General features: G+C 46.9%; 1 long non-coding RNA gene across 1 annotated transcript; it reads right to left on the bottom strand.

The window, feature by feature from the left end:
* Positions 1–1048: 1048 nt before the first annotated feature.
* Positions 1049–22982, bottom strand: LOC143435666 (uncharacterized). Its single transcript, XR_013106142.1, has 5 exons — positions 22908–22982; positions 15792–15876; positions 10055–10144; positions 3866–4043; positions 1049–1231 (listed from the first exon to the last, which is right to left on the bottom strand). It is a non-coding gene; the product is annotated as an uncharacterized LOC143435666 (long non-coding RNA).
* Between the last annotated feature and the right edge of the window lie 690 nt (positions 22983–23672).

Below are 23672 nucleotides of genomic sequence, written 5' to 3'. Positions count from 1 at the left end.
CTGGGAATCTGACTCCTGTCCTTGTGCTTGCAAGACTTTCTGGACTAAGCCATCTCCTGTCCAACAGAAACAAAACAAAACATTAAGTTGTGCTTGATACAAAAACCTGGCATCAAATAAACATTCCACCCTCACCTCCACCTAGGAACTTTTTCTAACAATGCTTAATCCTCAGCTAAATAAATACCCTAGGGGAAATGGGTTCTCTCAGTCTGTCTCTTGGGAGGAAGACAGCATTTAGACAAGTGGCATGACAGGATTACAACCAACACAGATGATCGTGGTTCTGTAAAATCCTCTCACATTCTTCTCCTCTGCCCCGCCTCTGTGCCCTCCTCTTCCTTCCTCCTCTTCTTCCTCTGCCTCTTTTCTTCCTCTTCTCTGCTCCTCTTCCTTCCTCTTCCTCCTCCTTTTCCTCCTCCTCCTCATCTTATTCTTCCTCCTCCTCTTCTCTGTTCTTCCTCTTCCTCTGCTCTGCCTCCTCCTCTTCTCTCCCCCCCCCCCCCCACTTTTGGGTCCCTGGCCCTGGCCTTAGAGGCCTAAAGAAACACCGTTTGTATAGTGGGCGAGGACAAAAATGGAACATTGAGACAACCCTCAGTTTTTACTATATCCTATGATCCTAAAGGAGAGGGAAGACATTTTCATCGGATAAAGAGATTGCAGATTTAAAGTTGGATATGGTGGTGCACACCTGTAACCCTCAGGAGACAGAAACAGAAGGATCAAAAGTTTTACATTAATCTGTAATACACAGAGAGACCACATAAAACAACAGCAGCAGCAACCACTACCACCACCAGAGGCTCGGAATGTGACTCAGGGGTTTAAACACTTGCCTAGCATGTGCAAAAGCTTAGATTTCATCCTTAATAAAATACAATGCACACACACACTCACACACACACACACACACACACTCTTGCACACTCGTGCACACACACACACACATACACACTTGGGAGAGAGACAATTTTCAGCAATGGCATTTCACTAAATAAGACATATGAATTATCTACAGAAGATTGCTATTGCTGAGTGTCCAAGAGTGATGACGGTAGTTACAGAAGCATCCAAGATCACAAAGATTCCAGGGCTCAGGAAGACAGAGAAGCCTTGAAGGGATTCTGATGAGACCATAGGATTAATTTAGCTGCTTCCAATCGATTCAGAAGCTTGGTAACATTTTTTTTTCCCCCAGAACATTCTTCATTCTGCTAGCCTGTGAGTTCTGTAAGAGGAAGAAAACAGGTTAGTCTTGTTCTCTGTGAAGTTCCTGGTGCTCTGTAAATCTTGATTTCATCTCACTGATCTGAAGTGAAGGCTCAGGTAAGAACTCGGTAAGGGTGTTATCAATCTAGTGACTCAGACAAAGCGACCGGCTTTGCCCTGTTTGGGACTTCCAGTGAGGGATGGATTGAACAATGGTAAGAATGCCATAGTCTAAGTGCTGGCTCCAGCTCTGCCTCTGTTGTTAATCTCCTCTTACCTTGCTCATGAAATTTGAATTTTTTAGGTTTCAGTATTCTGGTAGGGAGAGATAATTAGATTGTTTAAATGGATTCCAAACAAAGTTCTATATGAGACTCGTCTCAGGGACACTGACGGCACAAATGACCCGGTTTTAGGGTATCTACAATAGGCTCCAGGATTAATTTTTAAAGTTTCTTGGATAAATCTTATGTACAAGCATGTCACTCATTTTCTGTCACTGTGAAAAAAATACCTGATAAAACAACTTAACAGGGCTGGAGAGATGGCTCTCGGGTTAAGATCACTGGCTGCTCTTACAGAGGTCCCAAGTTCCGTTTCCAGCAACCACATGGTGATTTGTCGCCATTACAATGAGATCTGATGCCCTCTTCTGGCATGCAGGCAGAATGCTGTATTCATAATAAAATAAATCTAAAACAGCAGCAGCAGCAGCAGCAACAACAACAACAAAACCAAAACAATTTAACAGAAGGAAAGATTTATTTGGGGCACTGACTACAGGTTTAAATGCATGTCAACTGGCATCATTCTTCTGGACCACTGGTGAAGAAATTAGCATGGTGGCTGAAGGTGAAGGTGAAATAAAGCTGGTTACCTCATGCTGCCCAGGAAGCAGATGGGCAGAATGCAAGCTTGCGGGTGGGGTTTTTGCTTCTCCTGACTCTGTTCCATCTGGGACCCCAGCCCATGGGACAATGCCACCCATGTGTGTTCTCTATTAGATTGCTGTCCTTGATGTCAACTGACTTTGAACAGGCCCTTGAAGACACACTCTAAGTGGGCCTTATTCTTCATTATCCAAAGAATGAGACTGTTATTTAAAGCCTCAGTGCTGTGAAGTGGTTACCCAACCACCTAAGAGGATTACACTCTCCAGGGATCAGGCAGACAGGGCTGTGTTAAAGAAACTGATGAGAAAATAAGATGCTCTTAGGTGATCCCAACTCATTTGGAAACTCACTGTCTCTCAAGCTAATCCAGCTGATACAGTTAACCATGTCAACAAGTCAGGCGAGAAGCCTCTGGGTAGGTAACTTGTAAGTGCTGCTCTAACATGCAGGGTCCAGCTCATGTTCCTTATCTGGTTTTTAAAAAAAAAAGGGGGGGGGTGTCGGAGAGGAAAAGGAGAGTCTTACCTCTGCCTCATAGGATGGCACCAAGAACTCAAGAGAAGTTTTGGATTCTTTATATCAATCATAACAATAGACATTTGTCACTAGCATACAACTGTCAACTTTAAAATGGATTTCAAGCCCACAGATGGAATGCCAGATCTTGTGTTATGCTGTCCCACGTTTCTAGCTGAGGCTACGCTCTTTCTCCCTCTCGTGTGTTTGTAATTATTTCCCCTTTGAACCATTTTCTTATCCGGTCCCGCCCCCACTCCATGCTTGCAAGCTTTCCCCTCTACTGGAATCATGGACATTGCTCATTAATTTTCTGGTCCTTGAGGCAACATTTCACTGACGCAGGCCCCTATGTCCCTGAAATGAAGTCTGGGATAGCCATCGGTGTTTGAGGAGGGCTCTTTGAGCTGCAGAACAACTCCATCAAGGGCCTGGGGTGCTGGGCCTCCACGCTTCTGTGGCCAGGGCTGTGGCCAGAGAGATGCTGTTGCTGTTGCTGGGATTTCTGACCTTGGTCATGCTTAGCTTCCTGGCTGGTTTTCATTGCATCTTGGCTTGGCAAAGCCAAACAGTTTGTGCTGGGCCAGCAGTTGTGAAATCTCCAGCAGATCTGAGTGGTATTGTTTATCTATTTTTAGAAGTGTGTCCTTGAGGCTACCAAGAATGGGGCGTATGTGTGTGTGAGGGGGTGCTGTGGTATTTCACTGCCTCTCTTGGGCCTTGCCATCAGAGGACTGACCTCATTTATACTTGCCCTCACTAATCGACTGCAGAGCCATGTCTGAGCTTCCCCAGAACCATCTCAGATGCTTTCTCCTTCGTGCTCCCACGACTGAGCTACGGACACAGGGACTTCTCCTTCTGTAGAAACTGATCCTGGTCCCAGGCACTGCTCCAGCACATTCTCTATAGCCACAAAGAAGATGCCGTAGACCAGTATATCCCAATTTATCCTCAGGTCTCCACTTTCCATAAGCTGTTAAGTAAGGGGAAAATTCAAACCGGTGACAGTTGATTCTAATCTGACACAAAGCAACTAGTTGAAAATGTGGTGTACATTCCCTACTGCCTTTTTCTCTACACTATGATGGGACTTGGCCATTATTGTTTACACGTAATTTCATAGAGCTTGCATTAGCTAGGAAGTCATAAAGATCACCATGGCCCAGGGACATGGTGGGGACACCCACAGCTTGTATTGAGTGAATTCTGAGTAAGCTACTTGAGAACTGGGCATTGCTCACCATTTAGTTCCATTTTTGCTCGGGATTTGGAGATGGTAGATGTTCCCTAATGTCTGTGAACGAATGAGTTTCTGCATCATTGGCTTCAGTTTCGGCAGGCAGACACAGTCCCCAGGGGTTGCAGGACAAAGTGTAGAGTCCAAACTGATATTCTCTGTCTGAGTCTTACTCTTTGCATCTGGAGAAAAGAAAAATCTATGAAACTAGACACTACCATGAAGCTGTATCCCCGTCCCTGGGCAATCCCTTTCAACCTTCAAATCAGACCTCGCCCTTACTCTGCTCTCTCAGCCAGCTCTTTGTCTTAGCTAGGCAGTTTTGCTTTGTAACATAGTATCAGGCAATGACGCGGGTCATTGACTCCAAAAAGTGCACCTGCCACCTCTTTTGGTGGGGTGGGGGTGGGGGTGGGGGTATGAGAGTATTGACAGACCCAAGAAAGAACATGAGAATAAAACTCATTTAACAAACCCACAGTAAAATGGATCGTAGTTTTCATAGATTTTCTTTTTACTGCCAAAATGTTATGAAATAAGAATCAAGGCTCTTGTTGCTTCCTGCTTTCAGGACTGAGTCCTCTTGCGTCTAGCCAATTGGGTAGTGCTTTGTTCAGATTTAATTTGGTGATTTTTTTTCTTTATGTTTGATATACCACCTGTGTGCCACATAATCTGGTTTTTATTCCCTCTCAGAGACACACATCAGGTGATATGGCTTTAGTTATAAACATTGGTTTATTGAGGTTAGGAGATACTGATTATGGGGGTAGACCAGATGTCCAAGCAGGTGGTTGGTATGTTCCTCAAGATATTTCAAACATTGGGATTAAGAGGCCTACTAAAAACACAAGGAGAATGGATATTTGGCCTTTTGACAAAGCAGCCACAGCCACAGCCTCAGCCTCAGCCTCAGCCTCAGCCTCAGGAACCTGGCTGGTATTGAGTGCAGCTGCTGTAACTTGCTTGTATTCTGCACAACATTCATCTCCATGCTTGAACTCTTAGCTTTCCCATGGCTTCTGGGATGAAAGCAAGCATCCTTTTCATGGACCACAGGCCCAGGCAACTTAACTCATGTTTGCCTCTCTGACTTCATCTTGTTTCTTTAATTTGTTTGCTTTGTTTAAATGGTTTGTTATTTTTTTTTTTTTTTTATGTATATGGGTACAATGTAGATGTCTTCCAAAATACCAGAAGAGGGCATTAGATCCCATTACAGGTGGTTGTGAGCCACCATGTGGTTGCTGGGAATTGAACTCAGGACCTCTGGAAGAGCAGTCAGTGCTCTTAACTGCTGAGCCATCTCTCCAGCCCCCTCATCTTGTTTCTTATAGCAACAGCAAGTATCCATCCTGTGCTAAGGCTTCTGTTAACCTCTTCCCTTTTCCAGAACAGGAATGAGGGAAGGTCCTGTTATTGCCCCTCTTATAGGGGGCGGGGCCGATGGACAAAGACATGCCATCACTTGTCCAGTGGTATATGGCTGAGTGGGGACTGGGACACCAAGGCAGCCAATCCCTCAGTGACCTTGTCCTTCATCCTGCCATCAAATTTTGAGGTCCCCTTCCTGCATGAGCCATGGGTGCTGCTGCTCCCCACCTCAGAGGCTTTCACTCCGGTGTCCTTTATCCTTCAGCTCTGCCTCAAATGCAGCGTCCTCTGGAAGGTCTGCTGGCATCCAAACTTCCTGATCCTAGAGTTAAGTGTTCTCAAGTAGTATCCTCCAACAGGAGCTTCTGTAACAAAGGGACACTGCCCCTGTGGTGTGCAGTGGGGAGGCTGCCAGCTATACTTGTTGCCCTTGGCTTGGGTGTATGTAGAATGAAATTCTTCATTTTGCTTAATTTTAATTTATCATAGATAAATTAAATCAACACAGCTGTGGTGTGTTTGCCTGATTGGAATATATTCCCCTGGGAGCACCTGTTGGGAGGGTAGACAAGGTGGTTGCTGCTGCTGTCCGACCATCCTTCACCCCTTCCTCTTACCTGCCCCATCTTTGCTGAGGGAGCTTAATCAGAGTACACCATGGACAGAGACCATCTGACCCCTCAGGACAGGGGTGATGTATCAACAGCATGGTCATTGGTGTCTCCGCTGTGTGAACCCAGCTCTAAAAGTCCTGAGTTCTGCAGCCCTCAGGTTCCCCCTCAGAGGGATGCTCTGCAGAATAAATGAAGGTTAAACTGGTGGCACTGAAGACAAAGTGCTTGCTCTGCAAACATGAAGACCAGAACAAGGGCGTCTAACAAGAGGTGGCGGTCATAACTGTAATCCCAGAGCTGGAAGATGGAGACAGGGGGATCCCTGCTGGCCTTGATTACTTGGTGAGTGTCAGGCCAGTGAAGAGATTCTGTCTTTAAAAACAAGATGGCTAGCTCCCACAGTGTGACAGTGGGGGGTTGTCCTGTGGCTTCTACCATCACACACACACACACACACACACACACACACACACACAATTGGTTGGTTGTCATGATGGTGGAAAATTCTCGAGTCTTCCATACCTTACAGCAGTTTCCCATGTTCTGTTTCACTCAGCCACATGCTGGGAGACAGAGCCTTCTCCCCACCCAACTCCTGCCCCCCCCCCCCATGAGTACTTGCCACTTGCTGAGCACAGTGGCAGAGACTCACCTGAGCTCAGCAGCTTCCCTCCCCACTGTTTGCCTTTGGTCTTGTTGTGTGTAGAATCCCAGGCACGCAGCAGCAGCTGCTTGCCCTGTCTACAGGCCCTGCCTGGCCAGATGCAAGAATGAGATGCATGGTATGAGGCTCTATGGGACAGCTCTGGACAGCCTCAGCCTTTGTGGGGCCCAGGAGGCTGAGCAGGGTGGAACAGACAGACCCCTCCCCCACAGTTGCCCAGAGGCCCAGAAGCCTGGGGTAAGCAGAGTGCCAGGTGTCCCTGAATGGGCTCTGGTGACCCCATTGTGGCCTTTGACCTTTCATGGACTCACATAAGCCTGTCCAGCTTGATGAGGTCAGGCTCCTTGCTTTAGTCAAGGTGACCTGCATTCACACTCCATAGAGACCCCTCTTGGAGGGACTCAGACTCTGAGGCCAGAAAGGAGGATGAAGGGGGTTGGGAGGAGGGAGGCCAGGAGAAGCTTTGTGGGTGAGGGGTCATCTCTGTCTGGAATGCTGATAGCCAACATCTAGCAAGTGTCTAGAATGTGCTGGGTACTTTTTATATCCTTCAAAATAACCTTATGATTTAATCCTGTTTGACAGATGAAGAAACTGAAGGAACAGAGAGGTTAGGTAACTTGCTTATCATCACAGGAAGTGGGAGAGCCAGCATTCCTACCCAGACAGTTGGACTTTCTCACATCAATCTTCATGAACTGATCCCGTCTGATTGTTTTGTTGCGGAAGGACTGGTTGGCAATCCCTGAGCCCAAGGCTACACCCTGTTCAATTCCTAGTTGACATGTGAGAATTCAGAGTGGTGAAGACTTGTTGAAGGAGACTCTAGCCTGCAGAGGGACTTCATCCAGCAACTGGTGGGAGCAGATGCTGACTCCCATTGTCAAATGTTAGATGAAGCTTGGGGATTCCTGTGGAGGACTGAAAGGGAGGATCGGAGGAGCCAGAGGGCTCAGAGACATACCAGGAGAATGAACTGACTGGTACTCATAGGGGGCTCGATCAGGGAGTCTGTAGGGATCTGACCTAGGTCTTCTGCACATATGCTGTGGTGTGTATTCTTGTGGGACTCCAAACAGTGGGAGTGAGGGCTGTCCCTGACTCTTGCCTGCCTTTGGGACCCTTTCCCTCCTACTGCGTTGCCTCTTCCAGTCTTGATGTGATGACACGAGCCTGGTCTTGGAACTCGATATATAGTGTTTGGTTTATGTTCCTGGGAGACCTGCTCTTTTCTGAGGGGAAATGGGGGTGGTGGTGGAATGTGGATCTGAGGGAAAGGGCAGGTGTGGGGGTGGGGAGACTAGAAGTGGAGGGAGGGGAAATTGCAGTTGGGATGTAATATATGAGAGAATTAAAGGAAAAGAATGAAGCTCCTCCTCCAGGTGTGGCAATCTGAAGTCACGGGACTGCCAGCAAAGCTCCCAAGTCAGTGTTGCCTACAGCCTCCCTAGGACGAGGATGAGAGGCATTGAGGGGAAAAGGCTGGAAGAGTCTCCATGCAGATTTGTTGACTAAAAGTGAACCCTGCCCCAAGTTAGATTCTGTTGTATTAGATAGAGGAAGAGACAAGCTGGCTTTGAAGGAGTGTGAGGTACACATCAGGGAAGGGGTTGGGAATAGGGTAAGGCTGCCAATTTTGGACTTATAATTATGGGTTATACACATGGGTCGCCTGTGTGTAAGGGAGGGCTGCTCCTTATGTTCTTCTTTCGGAGGGTGGAAATGGTTCTTGGCTACGTGTGACCTGCCATGGCAGGGGGTGTGGCGGGTACAAGACCATTTCAACCAGAGACTGCTCTGAGTATCGCTAAAGTAGGAGCAGCTCCTGAAGTATCTTAAATACGTTAGATTCTTCCCAAGCTGATGGGCCCCACTCTGCAAAGCCAGGCTGAAAAAGTTGCAGAAGCAGAGATACAGATTTCCTTCTGCAGAACTTCTCAGCACCTTTAGCTTCTGGGTCACCAAGCTCCGTCTTCAGTCACGTGTCTTGCCAGGTGTCTTAGGGCGATCAGTTCTGATCCTCTTAAAGGGGAGACTTTATTAAAGAAAAAGACCTTCAATTTAATGAATTTCAAAGTATTTGGAATCTACTTTGTAACATGTTGATTGCGACCCAGTAAGACAATGTGTATGTATGTGTGTATGCAGATAATGTGTGTGTGCGCGTGTATGTGTGGGACACACATATGGTGCACAGAAAGCATCTTGGAGGATAAAGCCAGCATTTATAGAGTGAGTATTCACTGTGCACAGATTATATCAGTCATGTGACAATAGTTACTTATTGACAAGTCAAGTGTCATTTTGTTGGCCAAGGAAACTGAGTCTTGGGAAGTTCTGCTACCCAAGGCAGTCAGAATGACTCCCAGGCTGGTGTGCCTGCAGGGATGGATGGAGCCTGGGGCCCAGGGATGCTGGGAAACAAAAAGTAACAAGAAGGGCAGAAGAAGCTCTTTGGTGGGACAGAGGAAGCCTGGTGTGTTCCAGCTGGCCGGAGCACTCCGCTGCGAGAGATGTTCAAGCAAATGAGGGTAAAGGTCAGGTGTCTGAAGACACACGGGCCCATAGCATGTCAGCCAGCATCTAGATTACAACATAGAAATGGGGACCATAGGAGGGAGTTGGCTCTTTTCAGTTCTTGGCAAAGTCTTGGACCTTCCATGTGTTCACTCTGGGTCTATTGTGATTTTTCTGCCATTGTTTATTTTATTTTTTCTAATTTCTGAAAAATGATTTTCTTGGAAACAGACTTTTATTTTACGTGGGGCTGTTTCAGTGACTTTATATTGTCATTTATAATGACCGTTGTAATTTATGACAATCCATTCCATATTAGAACTAAAATCTTTTGGGGGCAGAAAGCATGGTTTGTTTCCCATCTGGGACTAGCAGTTCTTTTCCAGGAAAGATGGAAGGGAATTCAGGAGGCTTAAGAGAAGGAGAAATGGGAAATGGGCTGGAAGTTACAGCCTCTGTGCTCTGGCCCCAACAGAGTAAAGATGAGAGGCCCCACCTAGCTGGGTGACTGTGAACATGTTTCTTAACCTCTGGGTACCAATTTTCTTGTTTATCAGATGAGAGCATTTTTAAGCCAGGATGCCTTCAAGGATGCTCCCTAATGACCCACCTTCTCCTGCTAGGTCCTACTTTCTTGAATGCATCTCAAACCTAACTGCAGCTTCAGCTTCTTGCGTCTGGAGTATAAAGCGGATAGCCTCTGCTTCTTGCATCTGGAGTATGAACTGGACAGACCTCCTCTCAGGGTAACTTTCTGCCAAGTGCTAGAATGATGCCTGGTGGGTGATTACTATTGAACAACCACAGGCCTCAAGGTATTACCAGATCGGGGGGTATTGACATCTCTGATGTTCTGAACCCTTTCTGTTTGCTTCTGTGTCTGTTTTGAGACAGAGTCTCATGTTGACCAGGCTGGCCTCAGGCTTTCTATGTAGCTGAGGTCAGCCTTAAACTCCCATCCTCATGCCTTCAACTCCCAAATGCCTGGATTACTGGCATGACCTTTAAACTGTATCTCAATTACCCTTCTTGGCAGTTGTGTCGATTCAGCTTCCTCTGGGCCTGAGGCTGTCTAGACCGGTCTCCTCTTTCTCCTTACAGTCCAGGAGTGCCTCTGTTGACACCACAGGGAAGGAGGTTACATACAGGAATACTTTAAAGAGAACCAACCCTCTTTAAAGAAACTGCCCACCCTCTATCGTCTCCCCGTGTGTCTCCTGTATGCTCATCATTAAGTGACCATGAATGCCACCCAGCCCTGTGCGTAAGCATGGGGACACTGGAGTGATGGCTCTGATAGTGGAAATGGCTACCATGTGGCTTACGGTCAGTCAAGGCATACACCATGGATACACTGCACAGGAGGAGGATTCCATCCCAAGTGGAGCACGGTAGGAATGGGTGTGATCTTGTTATCAGAATGGCACTTTGAAGCTTACTGTGTACATCTGAAATTTTTCTTTTTGGTATCTTTTAGACTGGAATTGACTACCATAATGGAAAAATCAATCAATCAATCAAACAAACAAACAAACAAACAAACAAAAAAAAACCCAGAGAAACAGAAAAGTGAGGTGCTTTGATTTGGGTTTCCAAGTCTCCCCGAAGGTGTGTTAAGAGTTTGGTCCCCAGCTTGTGCTGAGAGGTGTAGAGACTTTGAGATGTGGGCCTTAGCTCGGAGGTCTTTAGGTCACTGGGAGGATGTACTGGAAGGGGATCTGGAGACCCTGGACTCTTTGTTTCCCAGGATCACGGCGTTCCTGTCACTTGCTCTCACCATGATGCATAGCATTCACCACAGTCTCAGAGCCAGAGGGTCAAGCGGCCACGGAGTAAAACCTCTGAAAATAGGATCTCAGACAGAGCTTTCCACCCTTTAAGTTTATCCTCACAGGGACTTTGCTGTGGTGACAAGAAGTTGGCTAATGAAGGAGGATGAGACAGTCCAGCACAACAGCCACCTGGTGTAACAGGAGGATGAGACAGTAGAGCGTGGCACTTACCTAGCCAGTTCACTCCACTTCTTTGCACTTTCATAGAGGTGACCAGTAGACAACCACAAAATGAATGCAGGCATCAAGGACTGGAAGAGAGAGAACTAAAGAGATATATAACAGGAAGGCCTGAAGTCATGATGATAGCTCACAAACTCCAGGACCAGACTGGTCCACAACAGGCAACCTCTTCTGAAGCTGACTGGACTCAAGGCAATGGGTGGCAGCCTGTAGAAGGGGAACACTTGCATTTTCTTCTGCTCAGTAGATCACGTTTCATGTCTTGGGGCTGCCACTTTGACATCCTAGCTTGCCTTAAGTAGAGATGGGCTATCTACTGTGTGCTGAAGAACAGCTCTGCTTGTGTGTAAATCATGTAAAGCACACACATGTGAGCATGTGTGCTCACGGACAGACGGATAGACAGACACACAGAGAGACACACAGCACATACACACAGCCACAGGATATACACCCCCCAAATTCTCAGTGTGGCAGACATTGCTCTGATGATAATTCATCTGATTGAAAATGATACTAAAGCTGGGCGGTGGTGGCGCACGCCTTTAATCCCAGCACTTGGGAGGCAGAGGCAGGCAGATTTCTGAGTTGGAGGCCAGCCTGGTCTACAGAGTAAGTTCCAGGACAGCCAAGGCTACACAGAGAAACCCTGTTTCGAAAAAAAACAAAAAAAAAAATAATTTTTTTTGTAATAATTCCCTAAACAATATACTATAGCCACCACCCAGCCAATGTGGCAAGCTCATCAGAGATCTCTTAAGAGGTGTCCTAAAGGATGCTCACAAGTTGTATGCAAATGCTGTGCTATTAAATTCTATTTTATTTGTGTGTGTGTGGCTTATGCACATGTGTGTGTGTGTGTGTGTGTGTGTGTGTGTGTGCATGGGTGTATGCACCCACACGAACATGCTGAGGGCAGAGGAACATGTGGCGTGGCCTACTTTATCACGATCAACCTTATTTTCTTGAGACAATGTCTCTCACAGAACATGGAGCGAGGTGGGCAGCCAGCTAGACTTAGTGATCTTAATTCTCTTCCCACAGCACTGAGGTTACAGATGTGTGTGGCCACATCCAGCTTTTTTTTGTGGGTGCCCAGAAGTCACAGTCAGATCCCTGTCTTGTACAGCAAGTGCTCATGCCCACAGATCCGTCTCCCTAGCCACTAATCTATCTTTCATCAGGGACCTAAGCATCTGCCAGTTTTAGGATCCCCGGGGGATGAGGGTAGGGAGGGTTAGAGCTTGTTCTCCTCAGACAGTGAGGCGTGACTGTGTACTTAAAACACCAGAGGAGCTTACGGTATATAATCTCATGCACGTAATCTTTCTAGAAGCTCTCCCATTTTCCTGATGGGGAAACTGAGACTTAGAAGAGTGGAGCAGTAAGTGAAGCTGCTCAGTTATCAGCAGGCACAGCTGAATTCTAACAGTTGTCCCCCTGCACAAGCAGGGCGGTAGCCCCATAGCGGGAGCATCCAGCAGGCCAGAACCTTTGCCCTCATTAGCAAGGACTTGTGTCTCATGCTCTGTTTCCATTCACCCATATGCTTTTCCTGAAAATCTGTCTCCTTGGGGGCAACACTTTCCATCACAGAAAGTGATTTGTTTTGGAAACGTTTGAGTAAAAGCTGCTCTGCAACTCTTGATGTTCAGAGCATGGAAAAACATACGCTGTTCGGTTGTGTGTCCAACAGATGCTTTAGGAGGCAAGATAGTCACTCGTAAATTATTCCTTCCTTGATGATCGCTCCAAACGCCACCCAATACATTTTTCCAAGAATAACCAGTGAGTGAAAAGTGAAGCAAGAAATAGACCAGTTATGAAATCCATAGTCAGTGCTTGGGAAGCACCAGCAAGCTCAGCTTCCAGTTACTATTTCTTAAGGACAAGCAGGTTCTTGGTGTTTGCGGTGTATCTGGGTAGGCCTGGTTCCTGTCTGTGGAAGTTTTGACTTCCGAATCTCACATGCCAGGCAATGTGAAGCTCTGTGGTCATGACAGCTGGAGTTTGTGTAGTGCAGTGTGACTCGGAGAGTCCGTTCACAGAGAGGATTTCAGCAGATCACCCAAGAAAGCAAGGGTCAGGCTATCCTTATTTCATAGAAGAGGTGAGCAGAGTATTCAGAGATATGGTGAATGGATGGGGTCACCTCCCTGGACAGTGTCTCCACTCTCTCTCCAGCTAAGGGAATCTATCCATCTGTGGTCTTTCTGCAGGGTAGCAGGCTGATTGGGGCTGAAATACTGCTCTATAAACCTTGCAGAGTCTACAGGAAGAGCAGCTAGATGCTTCAGAAAAGACCAGAGAGAGCCAGGGAGCTGCAGAGTCCCCAGAAGACAAATGTTTCAGAGCAGGTTCATCAAAAAAATGGATTCAGTGGAAGATTCTGAAAGGATCATGAAAGTGTGGTTTCCTCCTTGCCCCTCCTCCTCTCTCTTCTCTCTCCCTTTTCTTGTTTTCTTTTTCTTCTTCTTTCTTCTTTCTTCTTCTTCTTCTTCTTCTTCTTCTTCTTCTTCTTCTTCTTCTTCTTCTTCTTCTTCTTCTTCTTCTTCTTCTTCTTCTTTCTCCTTTTCTCCTTCTCCTTCTCCTTCTCCTTTTTCTCCTTTTCTCCTTTCCTTTTCTCCTTTTTTCCTTTTCTCCTTTTCTCCTTTTCTCCTTCCTTCTCTCCTTCTCTCCTTCTCTCCTTCCTTCTCTCCTTCTTCTCTCCTTCTCTCCTTCTCTCCTTCCTTCTCTCCTTCTCTCCTCTTCTCTCCTTCTCTCCTTCTCTCCTTCCTTCTCTCCTTCTCTCCTTCCTTCTCTCCTTCTCTCCTTCTCTTCTCTCCTTCTCTCCTTCTCTCCTTCTCTCCTTCTCTCCTTCTCTCCTCCTTCTTCTTCTCTCCTTCTCTCCTTCTCTCCTTCTCTCCTTCTCTCCTTCTCTCCTTCTCTCCTTCTCTCCTTCTCTCCTTCTCTCCTTCTCTCCTTCTCTCCTTCTCCTTCTCCTTCTCCTTTCTCCTTCTCCTTCTCCTTCTCCTTCTTCCTCCTCCTCCTCCTCCTCCTCCTCCTCCTCCTCCTCCTCCCTCTCCTCCTCCTCCTCCTCCTCTTCTTCTTTTTATTTCTCCTCCTCCTCTTCTTTGTGTGTGCGTGCACATGCTTGCATGTGTGCGTTTGTGTGTCTGCGTGCAAGTGCGTGTGCATGTGTGTAGGCCACAGACCAATGTCAGCTGTATTCCTTGATCTCGCCTTACCTTATTTGTTTTTGATGCAATCTTTCATTGAACCTGGATCTTGCTAATTAGACTAAACTGACTGGATAGCAAGCCCTAGGGATTCCCCTGTCTCTGCTTCTCCAGTGTGAGATTATAGGCACAAGTGGTCCAGCAAGGCCATGCTAGGTATTAAACGTCTCAGGCTTTACTGGTAGAGCTCATCCCCTGCATCTTCCTTCATGTCTTCCTTTCTTCCTTACATCCCCACCATACCCTGCAGCCTCTTCCTGGGGACTGCCTTCTCATCACCCCCACCAAGGCTCCCATGCCCTTTCTGGACACAGGATCCCAAATGGCCACCTTGACTCTTATCTGCAGTTTTGGATCAAATGCCAACAGTGAGGAACTAGAGTGTCAGCTACAAATCTGAGAAAAAGCATCTGACCTCTTTTGGTTTAGGTACTTGCATATGGAGCCAGGATGATGTGAACCCAGCAACCAGTGTGCACTTAAGCTGTTGCTATTTCTATAGCCCAGGTACGGGGGCTACACCCATGATTTCATTTCCTCCTTGCAGTAACTCTAAGAGAAATACTATGAACCTCTATTTATTTCTATATGAGGAAGTTGGGACTGTAAAAGATTAAACCATTTTCTCAAGACACGTAGGCAGTAGGAGGCAGAGGCTAAGATTTGGTGCCACCTCCTTCCTGGGCCAGAGCAGGCACACACAAACACCAGGTGGCACTGCACACAAGGCACATAAGACTCCTTCAAATGAGAATAATGAAGAAGGAGGCACTCTGGTTCCATCATGGCTGTGAGAAGTGTGGGGGCTCTAAAGAGCGTGTGGTGATGCGATTACTCTGACCTTAGAGCACCTTTCCAGCCTGCTGTGGGCCTTCCTTCATCTGTCAGTTCTTTAACTCTCCCCATTCAAGGCCCAAAACAAGACACCAGCACTCACATTCCCAAGGTCCAGTCTGTCTTTGTGTGGTCCCCAGTATGGGATAACAGAGGAAACATAACTTTATCAGAACAGAGTCATGTCTTTCTCAGTTCGTGCATGGTAGAAGGCTAGGAGAGCCCTTACCACAGAGTCTAAATGGTCTGGACACTCACAAAATTATCTATAGGTGCCTATCCCCACCCCAGACCCTTCATAGAGCTCAGCTTAGGCCAGGGAGTCAGGGGATGGTCAGACATGGGTAGTGTGATGCCCATCTCTGCTGGCTAGGCCTTTTATTTACTGATTTGGGAAGCAGGTAAAGAATCCTTCATATCCAGACTGACACTGGCATGAGCTAAATCAGCTCAGGAAGTCTTGGGGTTTCTGTGGAAAGTCAAGATAGGAGCTCATGAGCAAATGTGTCCTCGGGGATGTGCACACACAAGTGTGTCCTCGGGCTGTGCACACACAAGCACAGGCCAGCATCCCTCGACTTTTTTGTGTGTTCGCTCAGCAATCTCATGGACTGTAAGGGCCACAAGGGCCATTTCATACCTGGGTCCAAAGCAGGACCTTCACTCGGAATTAGAAGGATGGTGTTTATCTCACCTTTGACTCTTGTGGGACCTTGAGCAAGGAACTCATCAGCGGCTGCACTCAACCCCTGACCTCATCTTCAGTGAGGAAAGCAGCTCTGAGGACAAAGCGAGAAGAAGGAGATGTCCCGCTTGGTACAACACACACTGAGATACCATCTTCTCTCCTGAAATTCTCTCCCTCAGGTACCCTTGGGGAATGTTTTCTCTGTCTTTTGGGACGGAGCTCCTGAGTCAACTCTCTCCAGAAACCTGCCCAGCCACAAGTCAGTGTTCCTAGCAAGGCATCACAGAGTTGTAGCTTAGTGACAGACATGCATTACCCTACAGTCCATGAGGCTGGGAACCAGTGATCAGGACTGTTCTAAGGGCTTCTGAGGATGTGAGCTGTCCAAGGCCTCTCCTTGGGTTACAGGCGACTGTTTTATTCTGTGGCTTCACACATCGGTCCTTTGTGTGAGTGAGTGTGCAGATTTTCCATTCTTACAAGGATACTGATGAGAGGGTATTACAGGCATATCTTGATGACGTCATGCTCACTTAACTGCATCTGCAAATGACCCTGTTTTCTAATAAGATTATATTCTGAGGTCCTGAGGGTTAGAATTTCTGCTTATATGCTCTTTGAAGGAGAAACAATGCAACTGGTATACGCCTCGATAACAGACACTGGGCCTGGACACCTGGATCACCTTTCAGGGCTGGGAGGCTGGCTCTGTAGCTGCCCCCTTGCAGCTCTCAATGTGAATTGCTCCTACAGGGTCTGTGCATCCAAGATCACATCCCTTCCCAGGGGTAGTCAGGTATCTGTCTGTGAATATAAGGCCACCATGGCTTCAGAGTACTTCCCGGGCTACTGAATCTATCTGTAACCACATCACTACCCAGTTCCTTCTGTGCAATCTAGCTTTTATTCCTGTTGGGTTGTTGCCAATCCTAGGCCAGTCCTCAATAAACTGGAGGTCAGCTTCGAGTTGGCTTCCTAGATAACACCACAGAGAACCCAGGGCTGAGATGCATCCTGTGTACCTGACACCGCCAGCCAGCGTAGGGACTGTAGATATACACAGATGGTCTGGGACATGAGCAAGAAAGAAATTCTACTTTCCAGTGGCTTCTATTCTCAGATTGTCCCACTACCTCAGAGCCTGTGCCCCAGGGCTGCAAGGAGCCTGCTGTGGGTAATTTTCCAGGTCTCCAGATTCTGTGGATACAGCATAATACACTCCGCCCCCATCCAGAGCATGTCTACACATCACTAAAACATGCTTGTTTGTGGGTTTTACCCAGAATGTTGGAAAACTAGCTGGTTGTGTCTAGGTACTGAGCCTGGCAGCAGCAGGGATTTGGGCTGCTCTGGCGGTATGGAACACACTGAATTTTGACTCAGCTCTAAGTTGTCTCTTCCCATCATGGACCTTCCACCCCTCATCTCTAAAGCATCACGGGGTTATCTGAAGTTCCCTTGTTCTGTCTATTTTAGAAAGTTTTGCGAGACTGAATTGAGCCCAGATGAGAACCGCAGAAAGGTCAGAAGCACAGTCCAAACACAAGGTGCCATTACCATGATTGCTTTTGACATTAAAAGGCTGTTTTGGTCCCAGGTTGTGTGGAGCCAAGGCTTGACAGATGGCACTCCCCAAGTGCTCCCAGGGGCCTCTTTGCCTGGGGATTTTCCACTGAATGCAGCTTTCTTTCAAAGTTTTGTTTTGTTTTGAAACCAGAGAGCCAGTGAGAAGCCTGGGCTAATCCAAGATGCAGGCCTGAGCTACTCAACCAGCAGAGTGCAGGGCAGGCCTTTTATCCCCACTTGAACTGCTTGAACCTTCAGCTGACCCGGGAAGAGGTAGATTCTCTGTCTCTGACACAGCTGGCCATGATAGACCACATACAAAAGGCAGATTATGACACTTCCCAGAAGTACCAGGACCATGCTGAGCTAACTCCTGGTCCTTGTCTTCATGTGTCTTTGGAAGGGCAGGTATTGGGGGTAAGGTGGAGAGGGAGAAGTGAGAAAGTCATAAGATTGGACTTAGAGGGAAATCTATCTATCCAATCCAACCTTCCCTATTGTTAATCAAGACCCAGAGAGGTTTAGGAACTCACAAACATTACCCAGCTCAACTCCAGAGAGAGCAAAAGACTTCTAACCCTTCAGAGTCTGGTGCAGTTTATCCCTCTGTAGAGTTGTTGGCTGCAGCCATTGAATTTTTGTTGTTGTTTTGGTTTTTTTTGTTGTTGTTGTTGTTTTGTTTTTGTTTTTTTATCAGAGTTGGGGAGAGAGAGTGGAAAGGTTGGACCCAGTTTCATACTTGAGTAACAGGGTCCTCCCTCTGGTGTGGTTAGGTGTTTGGTAGAAGGGCCGACTCCCCGGCAATTGTTGTTGAGATGGGAAAGTGACCTGATGGCTCAGACCTGCAACAGCAAGTCGAAGTCAGTCTTCTTACCAGAGTTAGGGTGACAGCCTGGGCCCCTCGACAAGCCAGGCTTTGCCGCCTACCAACCACAGTCCAATTTAAGACACTAATGAAAAGCAGGAAAGGGGAATTTATTCAGTATGGCCACATTGGGAAGAGGAACAAAGAAGTCCAGTGAACCCTGGCAAGTCCATCTTGAGTGTCCTGAAAGAGGCTCATGTTTAAGCCAAAGGCATGAGGTCTTCACAGCTACGGAGACCTGGCCAAGGGGTGGTCTTGCCCATCACTGTTGCTCAGGCCTCAGTCTCACCTGCAAGCTGCTCCGACAAATGTCAGAACTGAGCAAAATCTCTTCCCAGGAGACAAGCTCCTCCCTGGGCTGGCACCAGCCTCCCTTCTATGTTTTCCAAGCGTAGAAGTCCTGGAAAATTCCAATTTGTTGGGATCCATTGCTTCACTGGTCTGATAGCCAAAGGGAGTGACATAGAATCTCTTCATTCTTGTCAGGATGGCCACAGTCAGCAGACTGCCCAAACCTAGGGGAATGCCCTCCTCTGTGAAAACTCCACTTTGAGGTGTCCCTCTGGGGAAAAATGTAAACATTTCTGGGAGTGAGCTCTATGGACAGTTGGTGGCGGACATCTGTCCCTCTTGCCAGATGATCTTGGCCTGGCTTTTACTTAGCTTGGGCAGCCTGGGTAGTCCACACCAGCCTCAAACATTCCTCTGACTCCTCTTACAGATGAGAGAATGAACTGGGGGTGAGGGGACTGAACAGAACAGAACAGAACAGAAATGTTAGAGAGTAAGGGCCCAGGCAGGGGGCCTTCTGCTGCATAGGGCCATTCTGGGACATAGAAGACTCCGAACAAAGGCATGGTTCTGCAGTGTTGGACAGTTGGGGAGGGTTTTTGCAATGAGAGGTTGGAGTGGGGCTCTATTTTTGAGGTAGATGCAAGGAAAGGGAGAAGTACCATGGCCTTAACTGTCTTCGCATTAAGGGATCAGCATGTATTAAAACAAGAACATTAGGACTAAATCAAGCTCATGACTATCGCAAAAAAATAAATACCGAAATTCCCAAAGAAATTAAAACCAAGCTCCTGGAATCTCGCCTAGATCTAACCACTGTAACTTCTGGGCATGTGTCCTCCTGATAGTTGGCATCTGTGTGCATGCATAGGGTCTGACAAAAACAACCCTCTTTCCCGTGTAATGTGGGAGCTTCTTGAGAGCACGGGGGGGGGGGTGGTCCAAATAAAGAGGAGGGATGACTGGTGGTGTGAAGGTCAAGGGTCAAACAAGAAGTGGCCCAACAACTAACAATAAGAAATTCGGCCTCCTGCGGGGATGCTAGGAGAATCCTGGGAGGATTGTAGGGTAGGATATAGGGTTATGGAGGGACTCAGAGACGACAGGCACGAGGGCACGTGCCACCCTCTGCTCCTTGCTACAGCTTCCCATTGCTGCACCCATCTGGAAGCTGAGGACAGCAGAGCCCAGGACAGAAGAGACAGCCCACAGGGATCATCAACTTCTGGGGCAAGAGAAAGGTCAGAGAATGGATCAGGCAGGGAGTGGCACGTGACAAGTCTTTTTCTCCTTGGAGAAAGTAAGTTTAGAGTCAGAGGAAAACATTGGATAGCAAGACTATTCTGCAAGGAAGTGAAACTCATGAGAAATCCCATTCTAGTCATATATATATATATATATATATATATATATATATGCATATATGTATGTATATATCTATCTATCATCTATATACTCATGTATCTATGTTTTTTCCTTCCTTTCCATCTATCCACCTATCATATACCCATTTATCTATATTTTTATTATTTATTTATCATCTATCTATTATCTATCATTTCTGTATCCACTCTGTTATCTATCATATCTATCTATATGTCTCTTATGGATCTAATTATCACCTATTTACCTTTCTATTATCCAAGTATCAATCGTCTATGTATGTTCCTTTCTCTATCTATCTATCTATCTATCTATCTATCTATCTATCTATGTAACGTGATTTATCATGTTATCTGTCTTTAAATCCTAGAAGCAATGTAGATTAGTAGTTACATGCAGGTATGTAGCCAGATCAGGAGGGTCTGAGCTGAGTACTAAGGGATCACTTGCCATCTGTGCAAGCTTGAACTGGTTATTTTCTTCAAGGCTCACTTTTCTCATGTGACAATGAGGCTCACAGTGCTTGGGAGACCTAGATGAGTAAATAGCATTAGAAACCCTGCCTGGCACATAGCAGACAGCTACAGCAGCAAGGCGCCTCACGTAGACGGCTGAGTACTGAGGCAATGTGTGTGTGTGTGTGTGTGTGTGTGTGTGTGTGTCTCATGCTTCTCCTGTTGGCTTCTCCCAGGTTAGATTCAGGAAGTAGCCCTCCAGAGAGGTTTTTCTTTTGGCAGGGGGCGGGGTCATTTTCCAGTTCAGCCTTTGGGAAGGAAATCCTCCAGGAAAAGAAGGATCGATGCTCACAGAGTTGCTAAGAATTCACCAGACCCTGGCAGGCAGAAGGAGCTATTTACCTTGTCCAGACCCATAAAGCAGGTGGGTAGAGAGAGAGGAGGGCATGGAGAGAGGGAAGGGGATGGGGAAAGGAGACAGGACAGAGAAAGGGGAGGAGATCACCAAAGGGAATATTGTATTGGACACACAAAGATCAGCCGCTTGGGCCCAAGTATTCACTTAACTTTCTCTCCCTTGGCTCTCTTCCCAGAGAACCTGCTGTCTGAACTGCTGGGTGAGTTACTGGGGCCGGCTAAACATGCCCCACCTGGGTGTGCAAGGAAGCAAATCATAAAGAACAAAACAAAACAAAAAACAAAAAACAAAAACCCTCAATTTCAATTTTCCAAAAAATTGTAATAACATTCCTCACTTACTTTTTGCAGATTTAAATGACTAATGTCCCCGTGGGGCTGCAAAGGCACCTCACAGTAAGTGTGGAGCAGTATGTGGTAAGAATGAGTCAAACCAACGATCTGGGATAGACATTTTTCTACAGAGAAATGGCCACATCTACAAGTGGCCAATAAAGGTAGGACAATAATCCAGACACAATCAATCATGTGTAGAATAAAAAATAAAGCTATATGGACTACTGTTTCAAATCATGTCCAATTATAAGTGAGTACATACTATATGTGTTCTTCTGGGTCTGGGATGGTATCCTCAAGCTCCATTCATTTGTCTTAAATTCCATGATGTCCTTGTTTTAATAGCTGAATAGTATTCCATTTTGTAGATGTACCACATTTCCTTTATCTATTCTTCAGTTGAGGGATATCTAGGTTGTTTCCAGTTTCTGGCTATTACAAATAAAGCTGCTATAAACATAGTTGAGCAAGTGTCTCTGTGGTATAGTGGGGGATCTTTTGAGTATATACCCAGGAGTGGCATAGCTGGGTCTTGGGGTAGAACTATTCCCAAATTTCTTGGAAACAGCCAAATTGATTTCCAAAATGGCTGTACTAATTTGCATTCCCACCAGCAATGGAGGAGTGTTCCCCTGACCCACATCCTTGCCAGCATGTGCTGTCACTTGAATTTTTGATCTTAGCCATTCATTCTGGTGGGTGTAAATATGGAATTTCAGAGTTGTTTCGATTTGCATTTCTGAAGGGGAAACACAGTAGTCATATGAGGTGGATGAAGAGAGGAGTGGGTAAGAGGGGGTAAGGAAGGGAATAGGATGGGGATCAGGTGTGGGGAGAGTAGGCTGGGAGCGAGAACAGAAATCGGCAGGGGCATCTCTGGGGCAAGCTGGAGACCTGCAACAGGGGAGGCTATGGGGAGTCTCTGGGGGTCACCCTCGCTGATACTTCCAGTGGGAGACTGAAGTGGCCACCTCCTGTAGCCAGACGGGATTTCTAGTGGAGGAAAGAGGACACCAACCTATCCACAAAACCTTCAACCTAAAATTTGCCCTGCCTACAAAATGTGCAGGGATAAAGATGGAACAGAGACTGAAGGAACAGCTAACCAATGACTGGCACAACTTGAGACCCATCCTATTGGACAGAGACAACTCCTGACACCACCATCAATGATACTCTGCTATGCTTGCAGACAGGAACCTAGCATAACTGTCTTCTGTAAGGCTTCATCCAGCAGTGGGTGGAAACAGATCCAGAGACCCATAGCCAAATATCAGGTAGAGCTTGAGGAGGAGTCTTGTGGAAGACTAGGGGATAGAATTGAGCAAGCCAAAAGTGGGGTCAAGGACACTACAAGAAGATCTATAGAGTTCACTAACCTGGGCCCATAGGGACTCACAGAGACTGAACCACCAACCAAAGAGCATGCAGGGGCTGGATCTACCCTCCCCGACCCCCACACTTGTAACAGATGTACATCTTAGTTTTCATGTGGGTCCCTTAACAATTGAAGTGGGGGGCTATCTTTGACTCTGTTGCCTGCCTGTGGATCCCCTTCCCCTAGCTGGACTGCCTTGCCTGGCCTCAGTGGGAGGGGATGCACTTAGTCCTGCTGTGACTTGATGGGGGGGCGGGTACCAAAGGTGGGCTCCTCTTCTTTAAGGAGAAGGGGAGGGAATAATGAGGCAGGGATTTGTAAGGGTGGGACTGGAAAGAGAGGAGGAAGGGGAGTTGTGATCTGTGATCTGTGATGGAAAATGAATAAAGAAATATATTAATAATAATTAAAAAGAAATGCAAAGTCCTCACCAAGGTCCGTGTCACCCCAGAGGGGCTGGCTTCATTCCTTTGGAACTACTCAAGAGACTTCCTGGTACTTTGCTTTCTTCACTGAACATTCCTTTGCCATGTTCTAATTCCAGGCTACACAATGGTCACTTCCTGGTAAAGCAAGGCCCATCTCAGGTCTCACTCACTTGTGTTTATTTTCACAGTGTGTGGGGTGGGGGTAGGGTGGGGTGAGCACAGAGATGGTCCTTTCCCATCTTGGCAGTCAAGTGACCCTCCTCCACAGTAAGCAGCAGGGGAGAGGCAGGGCGGGGCTCTGTAGCTTCCTTCACAAGTGCAGTAAGTAGGCTGCCTCACTTCTTCATCCCTTGGAGAGTCTGTCCACCATCCCGCTACCCCGCCATTGTGTACAAATCCCCAGCTGCCTGTGGTGTTCGTGAGCCTTGTGACCAAGGACTTTAAAATATGGTAGCTAAAATCAGCAGCCATTCATTTAGCTTGCGAGATCGTGTTGTTTGTTTGTCTCTGCTATCTGGGTGAGGTAGGACACCGGTCTTCTGGTCTCAGCTACAAGCTGACCGAAGGTTGGCTGCAGTGCAGGCTCTTTTGACTCGTTTGATTGGTTACCAGTCAAGGTTAGGGAAGATGAATTTTAATAGGGGAGCTAATATTTATGGGTGAAATAGAGATTCAAAAGCATGGTTAACTACCCCCAAATTTACCCGACGGATATCTTAGAATATATATCCACAGGATTGACCAGGATCACAGGTACAGTGTGGTTAA

Source organism: Arvicanthis niloticus, chromosome 22 (assembly GCF_011762505.2).
Source record: "Arvicanthis niloticus isolate mArvNil1 chromosome 22, mArvNil1.pat.X, whole genome shotgun sequence".
NCBI lineage: Eukaryota > Metazoa > Chordata > Mammalia > Rodentia > Muridae > Arvicanthis > Arvicanthis niloticus.
The sequence above is the reverse complement of the archived record's forward strand: the minus strand, read 5'-3'. Positions and strand labels throughout refer to the sequence as shown.